A 20,838-nucleotide genomic window follows, 5' to 3' on the forward strand; every position below is an offset into this window, starting at 1 on the left:
ATTAGACTAACCAGATGGTAAATTAGACTAACCAGATGGTAAATTAGACTAACCAGATGGGTGAATTAGACTAACCAGATGGGTGAATTAGACTAACCAGATGGAGATGGTAAATTAGACCAACCAGATGGTAAATTAGACTAACCAGATGGAGATGGTAAATTAGACTAACCAGATAGAGATGGGTAAATTAGACCAACCAGATGGTAAATTAGACTAACCAGATGGTAAATTAGACTAACCAGATGGGTGAATTAGACTAACCAGATGGTAAATTAGACTAACCAGATGGTAAATTAGACTAACCAGATGGGTATATTAGACTAACCAGATGGAGATGGTAAATTAGACCAACCAGATGGTAAATTAGACTAACCAGATGGGTGAATTAGACTAACCAGATGGGTGAATTAGACTAACCAGATGGGTAAATTAGACTAACCAGATGGTAAATTAGACTAACCAGATGGGTGTATTAGACTAACCAGATGGTAAATTAGACTAACCAGATGGTAAATTAGACTAACCAGATGGTAAATTAGACTAACCAGATGGTAAATTTATGGTAAATTAGACTAACCAGATGGGTAAATTAGACTAACCAGATGGGTAAATTAGATAACCAGATGGGTAAATTAGACTAACCAGATGGTATATTAGACTAACCAGGTGGGTAAATTAGACTAACCAGATGGGTCAATTAGACTAACCAGATGGTAAATTAGACTAACCAGATGGTAAATTAGACTAACCAGATGGTAAATTAGACTAACCAGATGGTAAATTAGACCAACCAGATGGTGAATTAGACCAACCAGATGGTAAATTAGACTAACCAGATGGTAAATTAGACTAACCAGATGGTAAATTAGACTAACCAGATGGGTATATTAGACTAACCAGATGGTAAATTAGACCAACCAGATGGGTAAATTAGACTAACCAGATGGTAAATTAGACTAACCAGATGGTAAATTAGACTAACCAGATGGGTAAATTAGACTAACCAGATGGTAAATTAGACTAACCAGATGGTAAATTAGACTAACCAGATGGTAAATTAGACTAACCAGATGGGTATATTAGACTAACCAGATGGAGATGGTAAATTAGACCAACCAGATGGTAAATTAGACTAACCAGATGGTAAATTAGACTAACCAGATGGTAAATTAGACTAACCAGATGGGTGAATTAGACTAACCAGATGGGTGAATTAGACTAACCAGATGGTAAATTAGACTAACCAGATGGTAAATTAGACTAACCAGATGGGTGTATTAGACTAACCAGATGGTAAATTAGACTAACCAGGTGGTAAATTAGACTAACCAGGTGGGTAAATTAGACTAACCAGATGGGTAAATTAGACTAACCAGATGGTAAATTAGACTAACCAGATGGTAAATTAGACTAACCAGATGGTAAATTAGACTAACCAGATGGTAAATTAGACTAACCAGATGGTAAATTAGACTAACCAGATGGGTAAATTAGACTAACCAGATGGGTAAATTAGACTAACCAGATGGGTAAATTAGACTAACCAGATGGTAAATTAGACTAACCAGATGGTAAATTAGACTAACCAGATGGGTATATTAGACTAACCAGATGGTAAATTAGACTAACCAGATTGGAAATTAGACTAACCAGATGGTAAATTAGACTAACCAGATGGTAAATTAGACTAACCAGATGGTAAATTAGACTAACCAGATGGTAAATTAGACTAACCAGATGGTAAATTAGACCAACCAGATGGTGAATTAGACTAACCAGATGGTAAATTAGACTAACCAGATGGAGATGGTAAATTAGACCAACCAGATGGGTAAATTAGACTAACCAGGTGGTAAATTAGACTAACCAGATGGGTGAATTAGACCAACCAGATGGGTAAATTAGACTAACCAGATGGTAAATTAGACTAACCAGACGGTAAATTAGACTAACCAGATGGTAAATTAGACTAACCAGATGGTAAATTAGACTAACCAGACGGGTAAATTAGACTAACCAGATGGTAAATTAGACTAACCAGATGGAGATGGTAAATTAGACTAACCAGATGGAGATGGTAAATTAGACTAACCAGATGGTGAATTAGACTAACAGGATGGTATATTAGACTAACCAGACGGGTAAATTAGACTAACCAGATGGTAAATTAGACTAACCAGATGGGTATATTAGACTAACCAGATGGTGAATTAGACTAACCAGATGGTAAATTAGACTAACCAGATGGTAAATTAGACTAACCAGATGGGTAAATTAGACTAACCAGATGGGTAAATTAGACTCACCAGATGGTAAATTAGACTAACCAGATGGTAAATTAGACTAACCAGATGGAGATGGTAAATTAGACTAACCAGATGGTAAATTAGACTAACCAGATGGTAAATTAGACTAACCAGATGGTAAATTAGACTAACCAGATGGTAAATTAGACTAACCAGACGGTAAATTAGACTAACCAGACGGGTAAATTAGACTAACCAGATGGGTAAATTAGACTAACCAGATGGTAGATTAGACTAACCAGATGGTAGATTAGACTAACCAGATGGTAAATTAGACTAACCAGATGGTAAATTAGACTAACCAGATGGTAAATTAGACTAACCAGATGGTAGATTAGACTAACCAGATGGTAAATTAGACTAACCAGATGGATATGGTAAATTAGACTAACCAGACGGTAAATTAGACTAACCAGATGGTAAATTAGACTAACCAGATGGTAGATTAGACTAACCAGATGGGTAAATTAGACTAACCAGATGGGTAAATTAGACTAACCAGATGGTAAATTAGACTAACCAGATGGTAGATTAGACTAACCAGATGGTAGATTAGACTAACCAGATGGTAAATTAGACTAACCAGATGGTAAATTAGACTAACCAGATGGTAGATTAGTCTAACCAGATGGTAAATTAGACTAACCAGATGGATATGGTAAATTAGACTAACCAGACGGTAAATTAGACTAACCAGATGGTAAATTAGACTAACCAGATGGTAGATTAGACTAACCAGATGGGTAAATTAGACTAACCAGATGGGTAAATTAGACTAACCAGATGGTAAATTAGACTAACCAGATGGGTATATTAGACTAACCAGATGGTAAATTAGACCAACCAGATGGTAAATTAGACCAACCAGATGGTAAATTATACTAACCAGATGGTAAATTAGACTAACCAGATGGTAAATTAGACTAACCAGATGGTAGATTAGACTAACCAGATGGGTAAATTAGACTCACCAGATGGTAAATTAGACTAACCAGATGGTAGATTAGACTAACCAGATGGGTATATTAGACTAACCAGATGGGTAAATTAGACTAACCAGATGGTAAATTAGACTAACCAGATGGGTATATTAGACTAACCAGATGGTAAATTAGACTAACCAGATGGTAAATTAGACCAACCAGATGGTAAATTAGACTAACCAGATGGTAAATTAGACTAACCAGATGGTAAATTAGACTAACCAGATGGTGATTTAGACTAACCAGATGGTAAATTAGACTAACCAGATGGGTAAATTAGACTAACCAGATGGTAAATTAGACTAACCAGATGGGTATATTAGACTAACCAGATGGGTAAATTAGACTAACCAGATGGTAAATTAGACTAACCAGATGGGTATATTAGACTAACCAGACGGTAAATTAGACTAACCAGATGGTAAATTAGACTAACCAGATGGTAAATTAGACTAACCAGATGGTGAATTAGACTAACCAGATGGTAAATTAGACTAACCAGATGGTAAATTAGACTAACCAGATGGGTAAATTAGACTAACCAGATGGGTAAATTAGACTAACCAGATGGGTAAATTAGACTAACCAGATGGTAAATTAGACTAACCAGATGGTAAATTAGACTAACCAGATGGTAAATTAGACTAACCAGATGGGTATATTAGACTAACCAGATGGGTAAATTAGACTAACCAGATGGTAAATTAGACTAACCAGATGGGTATATTAGACTAACCAGACGGTAAATTAGACTAACCAGATGGTAAATTAGACTAACCAGATGGTAAATTAGACTAACCAGATGGTGAATTAGACTAACCAGATGGTAAATTAGACTAACCAGATGGTAAATTAGACTAACCAGATGGGTAAATTAGACTAACCAGATGGGTAAATTAGACTAACCAGATGGTAAATTAGACTAACCAGATGGTAAATTAGACTAACCAGATGGTAAATTAGACTAACCAGATGGAGATGGTAAATTAGACTAACCAGATGGTAAATTAGACTAACCAGATGGTAAATTAGACTAACCAGATGGTAAATTAGACTAACCAGATGGTAAATTAGACTAACCAGACGGGTAAATTAGACTAACCAGATGGGTAAATTAGACTAACCAGATGGTAGATTAGACTAACCAGATGGTAGATTAGACTAACCAGATGGTAAATTAGACTAACCAGATGGTAAATTAGACTAACCAGATGGTAGATTAGACTAACCAGATGGTAAATTAGACTAACCAGATGGATATGGTAAATTAGACTAACCAGACGGTAAATTAGACTAACCAGATGGTAAATTAGACTAACCAGATGGTAGATTAGACTAACCAGATGGGTATATTAGACTAACCAGATGGGTAAATTAGACTAACCAGATGGTAAATTAGACTAACCAGATGGTAGATTAGACTAACCAGATGGTCGATTAGACTAACCAGATGGTAAATTAGACTAACCAGATGGTAAATTAGACTAACCAGATGGTAGATTAGACTAACCAGATGGTAAATTAGACTAACCAGATGGATATGGTAAATTAGACTAACCAGACGGTAAATTAGACTAACCAGATGGTAAATTAGACTAACCAGATGATAGATTAGACTAACCAGATGGGTAAATTAGACTAACCAGATGGGTGAATTAGACTAACCAGATGGTAAATTAGACTAACCAGATGGGTATATTAGACTAACCAGATGGTAAATTAGACCAACCAGATGGTAAATTAGACCAACCAGATGGTAAATTATACTAACCAGATGGTAAATTAGACTAACCAGATGGTAAATTAGACTAACCAGATGGTAGATTAGACTAACCAGATGGTAAATTAGACTAACCAGATGGATATGGTAAATTAGACTAACCAGACGGTAAATTAGACTAACCAGATGGTAAATTAGACTAACCAGATGGTAGATTAGACTAACCAGATGGGTATATTAGACTAACCAGATGGGTAAATTAGACTAACCAGATGGTAAATTAGACTAACCAGATGGGTATATTAGACTAACCAGATGGTAAATTAGACTAACCAGATGGTAAATTAGACCAACCAGATGGTAAATTAGACTAACCAGATGGTAAATTAGACTAACCAGATGGTAAATTAGACTAACCAGATGGTGATTTAGACTAACCAGATGGTAAATTAGACTAACCAGATGGGTAAATTAGACTAACCAGATGGTAAATTAGACTAACCAGATGGTACATTAGACCAACCAGATGGTAAATTATACTAACCAGATGGTAAATTAGACTAACCAGATGGTAAATTAGACTAACCAGATGGTAGATTAGACTAACCAGATGGTAAATTAGACTAACCAGATGGATATGGTAAATTAGACTAACCAGACGGTAAATTAGACTAACCAGATGGTAAATTAGACTAACCAGATGGTAGATTAGACTAACCAGATGGGTATATTAGACTAACCAGATGGGTAAATTAGACTAACCAGATGGTAAATTAGACTAACCAGATGGGTATATTAGACTAACCAGATGGTAAATTAGACTAACCAGATGGTAAATTAGACCAACCAGATGGTAAATTAGACTAACCAGATGGTAAATTAGACTAACCAGATGGTAAATTAGACTAACCAGATGGTGATTTAGACTAACCAGATGGTAAATTAGACTAACCAGATGGGTAAATTAGACTAACCAGATGGTAAATTAGACTAACCAGATGGTACATTAGACTAACCAGATGGGTAAATTAGACTAACCAGATGGTAAATTAGACTAACCAGATGGTAAATTAGACTAACCAGATGGGTAAATTAGAATAACCAGATGGTAAATTAGACTAACCAGATGGTAAATTAGACTAACCAGATGGTAAATTAGACTAACCAGATGGAGATGGTAAATTAGACTAACCAGATGGTAAATTAGACTAACCAGATGGTAAATTAGACTAACCAGATGGTAAATTAGACTAACCAGATGGTAAATTAGACTAACCAGACGGGTAAATTAGACTAACCAGATGGGTAAATTAGACTAACCAGATGGTAGATTAGACTAACCAGATGGTAGATTAGACTAACCAGATGGTAAATTAAGACTAACCAGATGGTAAATTAGACTAACCAGATGGTAAATTAGACTAACCAGATGGTAAATTAGACTAACCAGATGGTAGATTAGACTAACCAGATGGTAAATTAGACTAACCAGATGGATATGGTAAATTAGACTAACCAGACGGTAAATTAGACTAACCAGATGGTAAATTAGACTAACCAGATGGTAGATTAGACTAACCAGATGGGTAAATTAGACTAACCAGATGGGTAAATTAGACTAACCAGATGGTAAATTAGACTAACCAGATGGTAGATTAGACTAACCAGATGGTCGATTAGACTAACCAGATGGTAAATTAGACTAACCAGATGGTAAATTAGACTAACCAGATGGTAGATTAGACTAACCAGATGGTAAATTAGACTAACCAGATGGATATGGTAAATTAGACTAACCAGACGGTAAATTAGACTAACCAGATGGTAAATTAGACTAACCAGATGATAGATTAGACTAACCAGATGGGTAAATTAGACTAACCAGATGGGTAAATTAGACTAACCAGATGGTAAATTAGACTAACCAGATGGGTATATTAGACTAACCAGATGGTAAATTAGACCAACCAGATGGTAAATTAGACCAACCAGATGGTAAATTATACTAACCAGATGGTAAATTAGACTAACCAGATGGTAAATTAGACTAACCAGATGGTAGATTAGACTAACCAGATGGTAAATTAGACTAACCAGATGGATATGGTAAATTAGACTAACCAGACGGTAAATTAGACTAACCAGATGGTAAATTAGACTAACCAGATGGTAGATTAGACTAACCAGATGGGTAAATTAGACTAACCAGATGGGTAAATTAGACTAACCAGATGGTAAATTAGACTAACCAGATGGGTATATTAGACTAACCAGATGGTAAATTAGACTAACCAGATGGTAAATTAGACCAACCAGATGGTAAATTAGACTAACCAGATGGTAAATTAGACTAACCAGATGGTAAATTAGACTAACCAGATGGTGATTTAGACTAACCAGATGGTAAATTAGACTAACCAGATGGGTAAATTAGACTAACCAGATGGTAAATTAGACTAACCAGATGGTACATTAGACTAACCAGATGGGTAAATTAGACTAACCAGATGGTAAATTAGACTAACCAGATGGTAAATTAGACTAACCAGATGGGTAAATTAGAATAACCAGATGGTAAATTAGACTAACCAGATGGTAAATTAGACTAACCAGATGGTAAATTAGACTAACCAGATGGGTAAATTAGACTAACCAGATGGTAAATTAGACTAACCAGATGGGTAAATTAGACTAACCAGATGGTAAATTAGACTAACCAGATGGTGACAGATCAACCAGATGGTGACAGATCAACCAGATGGTAGGCAGATGGTAACAGACCAACCAGATGGTAAGCAGATGGTAACAGACCAACCAGATGGTAACAGACCAACCAGATGGTACCAGATGGTAACAGACCAACCAGATGGTAACAGACCAACCAGATGGTACAGACCAACCAGATGGTAAGCAGATGGTAACAGACCAACCAGATGGTAAGCAGATGGTAACAGACCAACCAGATGGTAACAGACCAACCAGATGGTAACAGACCAACCAGATGGTACCAGATGGTAACAGACCAACCAGATGGTAACAGACCACCCAGATGGTACCAGATGGTAACAGACCAACCAGATGGTAAGCAGATGGTAACAGACCAACCAGATGGTAAGCAGATGGTAACAGACCAACCAGATGTTAACAGACCAACCAGATGGTAACAGACTAACCAGATGGTAAGCAGATGGTAACAGACCAACCAGATGGTGCAAGACCAACCAGATGGTAAATTAGACATGCATTCAGTCTTTATATTACTGTATCATAGATCAACCAGATGGTAACAGACCAACCAGATGGTAACAGACCAACCAGATGGTAACAGATCAACCAGATGGTAACAGATCAACCAGATGGTAACAGACCAACCAGATGGTAACAGACCAACCAGATGGTAAACAGACCAACCAGATGGTAACAGACCAACCAGATGGTAACAGACCAACCAGATGGTACCAGATGGTAACAGACCAACCAGATGGTAAACAGATGGTAACAGACCAACCAGATGGTAACAGACCAACCAGATGGTAACAGACCACCCAGATGGTACCAGATGGTAACAGACCAACCAGATGGTAACAGACCAACCAGATGGTCACAGACCACCCAGATGGTACCAGATGGTAACAGACCAACCAGATGGTGACAGACCAACCAGATGGTAAGCAGATGGTAACAGACCAACCAGATGGTAGGCAGATGGTAACAGACCAACCAGATGGTAACAGGCCAACCAGATGGTAACAGACCAACCAGATGGTAACAGATGGTAACAGACCAACCAGATGGTAACAGATGGTAACAGACCAACCAGATGGTAACAGACCAACCAGATGGTAACAGACCAACCAGATGGTAAACAGATGGTAACAGACCAACCAGATGGTAAACAGATGGTAACAGACCAACCAGATGGTAACAGATGGTAACAGACCAACCAGATGGTAACAGACCAACCAGATGGTGACAGACCAACCAGATGGTGAACAGATGGTAACAGACCAACCAGATGGTAACAGACCAACCAGATGGTAACAGACCACCCAGATGGTAACAGACCAACCAGATGGTACCAGACCAACCAGATGGTACCAGACCAACCAGATGGTAACAGATGGTAACAGACCAACCAGATGGTAAACAGATGGTAACAGACCACCCAGATGGTAACAGACCAACCAGATGGTACAAGATGGTAACAGACCAACCAGATGGTGACGGACCAACCAGATGGTAACAGATGGTAACAGACCAACCAGATGGTAAACAGATGGTAACAGACCACTCAGATGGTAACAGACCAACCAGATGGTAACAGACGGTAACAGACCACCCAGATGGTGACAGACCAACCAGATGGTAACAGATGGTAACAGACCAACCAGATGGTAACAGACCAACCAGATGGTACCAGATGGTAACAGACGGTAACAGACCAACCAGATGGTAAACAGATGGTAACAGACCAACCAGATGGTAACAGACCAACCAGATGGTGAACAGATGGTAACAGACCAACCAGATGGTAACAGACCACCCAGATGGTAACAGACCAACCAGATGGTAACAGACCAACCAGATGGTAACAGACCAACCAGATGGTAACAGATGGTAACAGACCAACCAGATGGTAAACAGATGGTAACAGACCACCCAGATGGTAACAGACCAACCAGATGGTAACATATGGTAACAGACCAACCAGATGGTAACAGACCAACCAGATGGTAACAGATGGTAACAGACCAACCAGATGGTAAACAGATGGTAACAGACCACTCAGATGGTAACAGACCAACCAGATGGTCACAGACCAACCAGATGGTAAGACCACTCAGATGGTAACAGACCACCCCGATGGTAACAGACCAACCAGATGGTAACAGACCACCCAGATGGTAACAGACGGTAACAGACCACCCATATGGTAACAGACCAACCAGATGGTAACAGACCAACCAGATGGTACCAGACCAACCAGATGGTAACAGACCAACCAGATGGTAACAGATGGTAACAGACCAACCAGATGGTAAACAGATGGTAACAGACCACCCAGATGGTAACAGACCAACCAGATGGTACCAGATGGTAACAGACCAACCAGATGGTACAAAATGGTAACAGACCAACCAGATGGTAACAGATGGTAACAGACCAACCAGATGGTAAACAGATGGTAACAGACCACTCAGATGGTAACAGACCAACCAGATGGTAACAGACCAACCAGATGGTAACAGATGGTAACAGACCAACCAGATGGTAACAGACCAACCAGATGGTACCAGACCAACCAGATGGTAACAGACCAACCAGATGGTAACAGATGGTAACAGACCAACCAGATGGTAACAGATGGTAACAGACCAACCAGATGGTAAACAGATGGTAACAGACCAACCAGATGGTAACAGACCACTCAGATGGTAACAGACCACCCCGATGGTAACAGACCAACCAGATGGTAACAGACCAACCAGATGGTAACAGATGGTAACAGACCACCCAGATGGTAACAGACGGTAACAGACCACCCAGATGGTAACAGACCAACCAGATGGTACCAGACGGTAACAGACCACCCAGATGGTAACAGACCAACCAGATGGTAACAGACGGTAACAGACCACCCAGATGGTGACAGACCAACCAGATGGTAACAGATGGTAACAGACCACCCAGATGGTAACAGACCAACCAGATGGTAACAGACCAACCAGATGGTACCAGATGGTAACAGACCACCCAGATGGTAAACACCCTGAGACGGGCCGTCCGTCCCCCACCCCGAGACGGGCCGTCCGTCCCCCACCCCGAGACGGGCCGTCCGTCCCCCACCCTAAGCATTGATTCATCATCAGAAGCTGTAAAGAAATCAGATTTAGTCATCACATATAATTTAACAGTTCATTTTCACTCCACGCTGTTCATTTCAATAATTTATTAGAATGACCCGGATTCTGAGTTATTTATGCAAGGAAAAATAATCCCGTTAAATCTCAGTAACCGGGTTCCCGCCAGTCAACCGTACTGCGTAATGATCATGATATTTAATCAGCTTCTTGATATGCCACACCTGTCAGGTGGATGGATTATCTTGGCAAAGGAGAAATGCTCACTAACAGGGATTTAAACATATTTGTGAACAGAATTTGAGAGGAATAAGCTTTTTGTGAGTATGGAGCATTTCTGGTATCTTTTATTTCAGCTCATGAAACATGGGACCAACACTTTATACGTGGCGTTTATATTTCTGTTCAGTATAAATGGCCATTTGTTCAACAAGACTCATAGTTGTTTTCCATTTCAGAAGATTTAGGATCCTACCCAGGTGTGTGTGTGTGTTACCGCCTGTGATCTGCTTACCTGGGGGTAAAGATAGAGTTGTGTAAGACGTTCTCCCCAGGTGTGTGTGTGTGTGTGTGTGTTACCGCCTGTGATCTGCTTACCTGGGGGTAAAGATAGAGTTGTGTAAAAAGTTCTCAAAGACTTTTCTGTATGAAGCGTCAGCTGCCTCTGCCTCCAGGTCTCCTACAGATTTAGGACAGGGACAGCACGGCCCCTTGTCCCCCCCACCAACGTCTGGTTTAGTAGGCTTCAGGTCCTCCTCCATGTCAGTCAACCCGGTAGCAGCTATACGGACCGGGATCTTCAGTTCTGAGGAGAGACAGAGAGAGGAGGGGTTAGGGTGGAGGGGTCACGGTGGAGGGGTCAGGGTGGAGGGGTCAGGGGTGGAGGGGTCAGGGTGGAGGGGTCAGGGTGGACGGGTCAGGGTGGACGGGTCAGGGTGGAGGGGTCAGGGGTGGAGGGGTCAGGGTGGAGGGGTCAGGGTGGAGGGGTCAGGGTAGAAGGGTCAGGGTGGAGGGGTCAGGGTGGAGGGGTCAGGGTAGAAGGGTCAGGGTGGAGGGGTCAGGGGTGGAGGGGTCAGGGTGGAGGGGTCAGGGTGGAGGGGTCAGGGGCGAAGGGGTCAGGGGAAGGGTCAGGGTGGAGGGGTCAGGGTGGAGGGGTCAGGGGCGGAGGGGTCAGGGCGTAGGGGTCAGGCGGAGGGGTCAGGGCGCGCAGGGGTCAGGGCGGAGGGTAAGGGCGGAGGGGTCAGGGTGGAGGGGTCAGGGTGGAGGGGTCAGGGCGGAGGGGTCAGGGCGTAGGGGTCAGGGTGGAGGGGTTAGGTTGGAGGGGTCAGGGTGGAGGGGTCAGGGTGGAGGGGTCAGGGTGGAGGGGTCAGGGTAGTGACCTTTAGAGCAGTAGTTGTGTTGGTATAGCTCTCTGTCTTCAGCCTGTTGCTGCCAGCGGACCAGGTAATAGGTGTGGTTCCCGTTGGGGGAGGCAGGGGGAGACCAGCGGACCACCAGGTTGGTAGAGGAGTTAGAGTATGTTCTCACATCCAGGGGCATGGACGGCTCTACAGGAAACAGATTATATTATAACAGTTCTCACATCCAGGGACATGGAGGGCTCTACAGGAAACAGATTATATTATAACAGTTCTCACATCCAGGGGCATGGACGGCTCTACAGGAAACAGATTATATTATAACAGTTCTCACATCCAGGGACATGGACGGCTCTACAGGAAACAGATTATATTATAACAGTTCTCACATCCAGGGACATGGACGGCTCTACAGGAAACAGATTATATTATAACAGTTCTCACATCCAGGGACATGGAGGGCTCTACAGGAAACAGATTATATTATAACAGTTCTCACATCCAGGGACATGGACGGCTCTACAGGAAACAGATTATATTATAACAGTTCTCACATCCAGGGGCATGGACGGCTCTACAGGAAACAGATTATAACAGTTCTCACATCCAGGGGCATGGACGGCTCTACAGGAAACAGATTATAACAGTTCTCACATCCAGGGACATGGACGGCTCTACAGGAAACAGATTATAACAGTTCTCACATCCAGGGACATGGACGGCTCTACAGGAAACAGATTATAACAGTTCTCACATCCAGGGGCATGGACGGCTCTACAGGAAACAGAAAGATTTAAAGACGGTAACTGGGCCTTGTGACAGTACTTCCTAGAGCTCTGCTACCCCCCATATTATACATCAGGCCTGCTCTTAATCAATAAACCCTAACCCCGACACCCAAACCCCTACACCCAAACCCCTCCACCCTAACCCCTCCACCCTAACCCCTCCACCCTAACCCCTACACCCAAACCCCTACACCCTACACCCAAACCCCTACACCCTAACCCCTCCACCCTAACCCCTCCACCCTAACCCCTACACCCTAACCCCTACACCCTAACCCCTCCACCCTAACCCCTAAACCCTAACCCCTACACCTCAACCCCTACACCCTACACCCAAACCCCTACACCCAAACCCCTACACCCAAACCCCTACACCTCAACCCCTACACCCTAACCCCTACACCCAAACCCCTACACCCTACACCCCTACACCCCAACCCCTCCACCCCAACCCCTCCACCCCTCCACCCTACACCCTAACCCCTCCACCCTAACCCCTACACCCTAACCCCTCCACCCTAACCCCTCCACCCTACACCCAAACCCCTACACCCTACACCCAAACCCCTACACCCTAACCCCTACACCCAAACCCCTACACCCCAACCCCTACACCCCAACCCCTCCACCCTAACCCCTCCACCCTAACCCCTCCACCCTACACCCTAACCCCTACACCCTAACCCCTACACCCTAACCCCTACACCCTAACCCCTCCACCCTAAACCCTAACCCCTACACCCTAAACCCTAACCCCTACACCCTAACCCCTACACCCTAACCCCTACACCCAAACCCCTACACCTCAACCCCTACACCCTAACCCCTACACCCAAACCCCTACACCCAAACCCCTACACCCAAACCCCTACACCCAAACCCCTACACCTCAACCCCAACCCCTACACCCTAACCCCTACACCCAAACCCCTACACCCTAACCCCTACACCCCTAACCCCACACCCCAACCCTCCACCCCAACCCCTCCACCCTAACCCCTACACCCCAACCCCTCCACCCTAACCCCTACACCTACCTACACCCTAACCCCTCCACCCTAAACCCTAACCCCTACACCCTAACCCCTACACCCAAACCCTACACCCTAACCCCTACACCCAAACCCCTACACCCAAACCCCTACACCTCAACCCCTACACCCAACCCCTACACCCAAACCCCTACACCCAAACCCCTACACCTCAACCCCAACCCCTACACCCTAACCCCTACACCCAAACCCCTACACCCTAACCCCTACACCCTAACCCCTACACCCCAACCCCTACACCCCAACCCTCCACCCCAACCCCTCCACCCCAACCCCTCCACCCTAACCCCTACACCCCAACCCCTCCACCCCACCCCTACACCCTAACCCCTACACCCTAACCCCTCCACCCTAACCCCTCCACCCTAACCCCTAACCCCTACACCCAAACCCCTACACCCAAACCCCTACACCCAAACCCCTACACCCAAACCCCTACACCCTACATCCCTACACCCAAACCCCTACACCCTAACCCCTACACCCCAACCCCTACACCCCAACCCCTACACCCCAACCCCTACACCCCAACCCCTACACCCCAACCCCTACACCCCAACCCCTACACCCTAACCCCTACACCCTAACCCCTACACAAAAACCCCTACACAAAAACCCCTACACAAAAACCCCTACACCAAAACCCCTACACCAAAACCCCTACACCAAAACCCCTACACCAAAACCCCTACACCAAAACCCCTACACCCTAACCCCTACACCCCTGTCCTTTACCTGAGGGGCTGGTTCTGATGTAGACTACTTCACTCTTGGCTCCCAGGATGTCTAACCCCTCCACCCTAACCCCTACACCCTAACCCCTACACCCTGTCCTTTACCTGAGGGGCTGGTTCTGATGTAGACTACTTCACTCTTGGCTCCCAGGATGTCTAACCCCTCCACCCTAACCCCTCCACCCTAACCCCTCCACCCTAACCCCTACACCCTAACCCCTCCAACCTAACCCCTCCACCCTAACCCCTCCACCCTAACCCCTCCACCCTCCACCCTAACCCCTCCACCCTAACCCCTACACCCCTGTCCTTTACCTGAGGGGCTGGTTCTGATGTAGACTACTTCACTCTTGGCTCCCAGGATGTCTAACCCTCCACCCTAACCCCTCCACCCTAACCCCTACACCCTAACCCCTACACCCTAACCCCTACACCCCTGTCCTTTACCTGAGGGGCTGGTTCTGATGTAGACTACTTCACTCTTGGCTCCCAGGATGTCTAACCCCTCCACCCTAACCCCTCCACCCTAACCCCTACACCCTAACCCCTAACACCTCCACCCTAACCCCTACACCCCTGTCCTTTACCTGAGGGGCTGGTTCTGATGTAGACTACTTCACTCTTGGCTCCCAGGATGTCTAACCCCTCCACCCTAACCCCTCCACCCTAACCCCTACACCCCTGTCCTTTACCTGAGGGGCTGGTTCTGATGTAGACTACTTCACTCTTGGCTCCCAGGATGTCTAACCCCTCCACCCTAACCCCTCCACCCTAACCCCTACACCCTAACCCCTACACCCTAACCCCTACACCCTAACCCCTACACCCCTGTCCTTTACCTGAGGGGCTGGTTCTGATGTAGACTACTTCACTCTTGGCTCCCAGGATGTGTCTATCCTCGGCCACCAGAGTGATGGCCTTGACGTAGATGGCGTACTGGGTCCAGGGCTTGAGAGGCGACAGTAGAACCCCTGGGTCAGAATTCTTCTCCTGGGGAAGGTCCACGTCCACCATGTTCCAACTGTTGGAGCCACAACCGTCCTGGCCGTCAAACTCTGTGATGTTCTGGTACGCACTGGAGGAGAGGCAGACTGATGGGTTAGAGGATATAGAGGAAGTAGAGAGACTGATGGGTTAGAGGATGTAGAGGCAGACTGATGGGTTAGAGGATATAGAGGAAGTAGAGACAGACTGATGGGTTAGAGCACATATGTCAGAGTCAAGGCCCGCGGGCCACATCCGGCCCGCAAGAAGGTTTTTTACGGCCCCTGGGATGATCTTGATTTATTATTAGAACCGGCCCGCAGCAAGCCGGCAGCCCGCAGATCTTTTACACGCACCAATACTACATTTCCCACAATGCAAAGGTGACGCACCGAGCAGTAGGCTGCTTCATTTCAATATTTATTGGCACAGCAGTCGTCAGCATCACAGTAAAATTAACTTTCAGATACCCATCAAAAATGGCAAAACGGAAGGTGGATACTGAGAACCGGGGGTTTCAAACAAGGTGGGAGTCGGAGTATATGTTCACGAAGGTAGCTGGAAAACCTGTGTGTCTTCTGTGTGGAGAAAGTGTGGCGGTACTGAAAGAGTATAATCTGAGACGACATTATGAAACGAAACACGCAGACAAAAACAAGAATATGGACATGGAACAAAGGCTACAAAAGGCAGAGGAATTAAAACGAGGCCTCAAATCTCGACAGGCTCTGTTCAAAAAAGCCAAATCACAAGGCCAGGCTGCTGTCAAGGCCAGTTTTATTTTGGCAGAAGAGATCGCTAAATCAGCCCGGCCATTTACGGAGGGGGATTTCATCAAAAACTGCATGATTAAAGTTTGTGACGAAGTTTGCCCAGAAAAACGGCAACTCTTTTTAAATGTGAGTCTGAGCAGAAACACCATTGCCGAGAGAGTAGACCAGTTGTCCATCAATCTAAAAGAGCAGCTTGTGAAAAAGGGAAAAGATTTTATTGCATATTCCTTGGCTGTGGATGAGAGCACCGACATTTCTGACATTGCCCAGTTGTCAATTTTCATCCGCGGAGTGGACTCCAACCTAAGCGTGACAGAGGAGTTTTTGGCTTTACGTCCTATGCATGGCACAACTACGGGGCATGATTTGTATGAAGAGGTGTCAAGATGTGTAAATGAGATGGAGCTGCCTTGGGAAAACTCGTGGGTTTGACAACCGACGGAGCACCTGCGATGTGTGGACACAGGAGCGGACTGGTGGCGAAGATACGGGAAAAGATGCAAGAGGAAAACGCGACAGGTGAGCTGACAGCTTATCATTGTATCATACACCAGGAAGCGTTGTGCGGTAAAGCCTTGAAAATGGAGCATGTAATGAGCATCATCACGCGCACAGTTAACTTTATCAGAGCCAAAGGTTTGAATCACCGCCAGTTCAAGGCATTTCTGACGGAGTTAGAAACGGAGCATGGTGATTTGCCTTATCACACAGAGGTGCGATGGCTAAGCCAGGGAAAGGTGCTTCAAAGATGTTTCGAGCTTCGTGAGGAGATTTGTCTGTTCTTGGACAGCAAAGGGAAAGACACAACACAACTCCGAGACGAAATGTTTCTGTGTGAAATGGCTTTTCTGTGTGACATTACGAGTCATCTGAATGCAATAAACTTGCAGCTGCAGGGTCGGGATCGTGTCATCTCTGATATGTACAGTACAGTGAAGGCATTTAAAACCAAACTGACTCTGTGGGAGACGCAGATGCGGAAAGAAAATTTGAGCCACTTTCCCAGCTGCCAGACCATGAAGGAGAAGCTCTCTACCAGTGCGTTCCCGAGCACACAGTTGGCTGATAAAATAGGTATGCTTGCCGCTGACTTTCGACGCCGATTTGCTGACTTTGAAGCACAAAAAGCAGGTTGGAACTGCTCGGTAACCCATTTGCTGTTGACGTGGAAAGCTCACCACCAAACCTCCAAATGGAGTTGATTGACCTCCAATGCAATGATGCACTGAGGGCAAAATATGCGGCAGTGGGTGCTGCGGAGTTCGCCCGTTTCCTCCCCGGCACAATGCCCCAGCTGCGCATCCAGGCTGCTCAAACGTTGTCTATGTTTGGCAGCACATACCTGTGTGAACAACTGTTTTCTTTGATGAACCTGAACAAAACATCACACAGAAGTCGACTTACTGCTGAACACCTCCACTCAATTCTGAGGATTTCTTCAGCTCAGAGCCTTACCCCGAACATTGATGAACTTGTGGAAAAGATGGGACACCACCAAGTATCACCCTCAACCTCAAACAAGTGAACATTACTGTGCAATCACATATTTAGAGTTTTTACTCAGTTCAAGTTTAAAAGTTAAAATTTAATATTTGTTTTCACTGCATGTTACTTCTCCTTAAACAAAGTGTTGTTTTTGATTAATAGATTTTTGCACTTTATTTTTTTGTATTTCAATCCAATTATATTTTAAAAATATTTCAGTTGAGTGGATGATAGAAAATTGCTATTATTGTTTTTTTCTTTGAAGTAAATTTAGCCCACTTTTGCTAAAATAGAAAATATAGTCTACTGATGGTGCCTTGAATACCGGTTTCTTTCATTTAATGTTCATGTTATGGGGATATTTATATAAAGGAAATTTGTCTTTTGTGTCTGTTGAAAATTAAAGATTACTGACAGAGCCATAAGAAAATATTGCTTTATTTATCTGATCATATTGTAATATATTTGTTAGGTTTTCAGTAGGTTCAATTAGGTTCACTAGACTATATGCGTCATTTAAAAATTTTTCAATGAACATTCGAACAGTCCGGCCCTCGTCTTGTAGCTGATTTTTTTATTTGGCCCTCCGTCCATTTGACTTTGACACCCCTGCTCTAACCCATCAGTCTCTCTACTTCCTCTAACCTATCAGTCTGTCTCTACTTCCTCTATATCCCCTAACCCATCAGTCTGTCTCTACTTCCCCTATATCCTCTAACCCATCAGTCTGTCTCTACTTCCTCTATATCCTAGAACATCCTCTAACCCATCAGTCTCTCTACTTCCTCTATATCCTAGAACATCCTCTAACCCATCAGTCTCTCTACTCCCTCTATATCCTCTAACTCATCAGTCTCTCTACTCCCTCTATATCCTCTAACCCATCAGTCTCTCTACTTCCTCTATATCCTCTAACCCATCAGTCTCTCTACTTCCTCTATATCCTAGAACATCCTCTAACCCATCAGTCTCTCTACTTCCTTTATATCCTCTAACCCATCAGTCTCTCTACTTCCTCTATATCCTCTAACCCATCAGTCTATCTACTTCCTCTATATCCTAGAACATCCTCTAACCCATCACTCTACTTCCTCTATATCTAACCCTAACCCATCAGTCTATCTACTTCCTCTATATCCTAGAACATTCTCTAACCCATCACTCTACTTCATCTATATCTAACCCTTACCCATCAGTCTGGCTCTACTTCCTCTATATCCTCTAACCCATCAGTCTGTCTGTACTTCCGCTATATCCTCTAACCCATCAGTCTCTCTACTACCTCTATATCCCCTAACCCATCAGTCTCTCTACTTCCTCTATATCCTCGAACCCATCAGTCTGCCTCTACTTCCTCTATATCCTCTAACCCATCAGTCTGTCTCTACTTCCTCTATATCCTCTAACCCATCAGTCTGTATCTACTTCCTCTATATCCTCTAACCCATCAGTCTGCCTCTACATCCTCTAACCCATCAGTCTCTCTACTTCCTCTATATCCCCTAACCCATCAGTCTCTCTACTTCCTCTATATACCCTAACCCATCAGTCTCTCTACTTCCTCTATATCCCCTAACCCATCAGTCTTCCTCTATATCCCCTAACCCATCAGTCTCTCTACTTCCTCTATATCCTCGAACCCATCAGTCTGCCTCTACTTCCTCTATATCCTCGAACCCATCAGTCTGTCTCTACTTCCTCTCTATCCTATAACCCATCAGTTTCTCTACTACCTCTATATTCCCTAACCCATCAGTCTCTCTACTTCCTCTATATCCTCGAACCCATCAGTCTGCCTCTACTTCCTCTATATCCTCTAACCCAGGGGTGTCAAAGTCAAATGGACGGAGGGCCAAATAAAAAAATCAGCTACAAGACGAGGGCCGGACTGTTCGAATGTTCATTGAAAAATTTTTAAATGACGCATATAGTCTAGTGAACCTAATTGAACCTACTGAAAACCTAACAAATATATTACAATATGATCAGATAAATAAAGCAATATTTTCTTATGGCTCTGTCAGTAATCTTTAATTTTCAACAGACACAAAAGACAAATTTCCTTTATATAAATATCCCCATAACATGAACATTAAATGAAAGAAACCGGTATTCAAGGCACCATCAGTAGACTATATTTTCTATTTTAGCAAAAGTGGGCTAAATTTACTTCAAAGAAAAAACAATAATAGCAATTTTCTATCATCCACTCAACTGAAATATTTTTAAAATATAATTGGATTGAAATACAAAAAAATAAAGTGCAAAAATCTATTAATCAAAAACAACACTTTGTTTAAGGAGAAGTAACATGCAGTGAAAACAAATATTAAATTTTAACTTTTAAACTTGAACTGAGTAAAAACTCTAAATATGTGATTGCACAGTAATGTTCACTTGTTTGAGGTTGAGGGTGATACTTGGTGGTGTCCCATCTTTTCCACAAGTTCATCAATGTTCGGGGTAAGGCTCTGAGCTGAAGAAATCCTCAGAATTGAGTGGAGGTGTTCAGCAGTAAGTCGACTTCTGTGTGATGTTTTGTTCAGGTTCATCAAAGAAAACAGTTGTTCACACAGGTATGTGCTGCCAAACATAGACAACGTTTGAGCAGCCTGGATGCGCAGCTGGGGCATTGTGCCGGGAGGAAACGGGCGAACTCCGCAGCACCCACTGCCGCATATTTTGCCCTCAGTGCATCATTGCATTGGAGGTCAATCAACTCCATTTGGAGGTTTGGTGGTGAGCTTTCCACGTCAACAGCAAATGGGTTACCGAGCAGTTCCAACCTGCT

General features: G+C 43.7%; 1 pseudogene; it reads right to left on the reverse strand.

Moving 5' to 3' along the window:
* Window positions 1-20,838, reverse strand: part of LOC135565449 (insulin-like growth factor 1 receptor) — a 109,071-nt pseudogene that overhangs the window by 3,505 nt on the left and 84,728 nt on the right.

Source organism: Oncorhynchus nerka, linkage group LG27 (assembly GCF_034236695.1).
Source record: "Oncorhynchus nerka isolate Pitt River linkage group LG27, Oner_Uvic_2.0, whole genome shotgun sequence".
Classification (NCBI taxonomy): Eukaryota; Metazoa; Chordata; class Actinopteri; order Salmoniformes; family Salmonidae; genus Oncorhynchus; species Oncorhynchus nerka.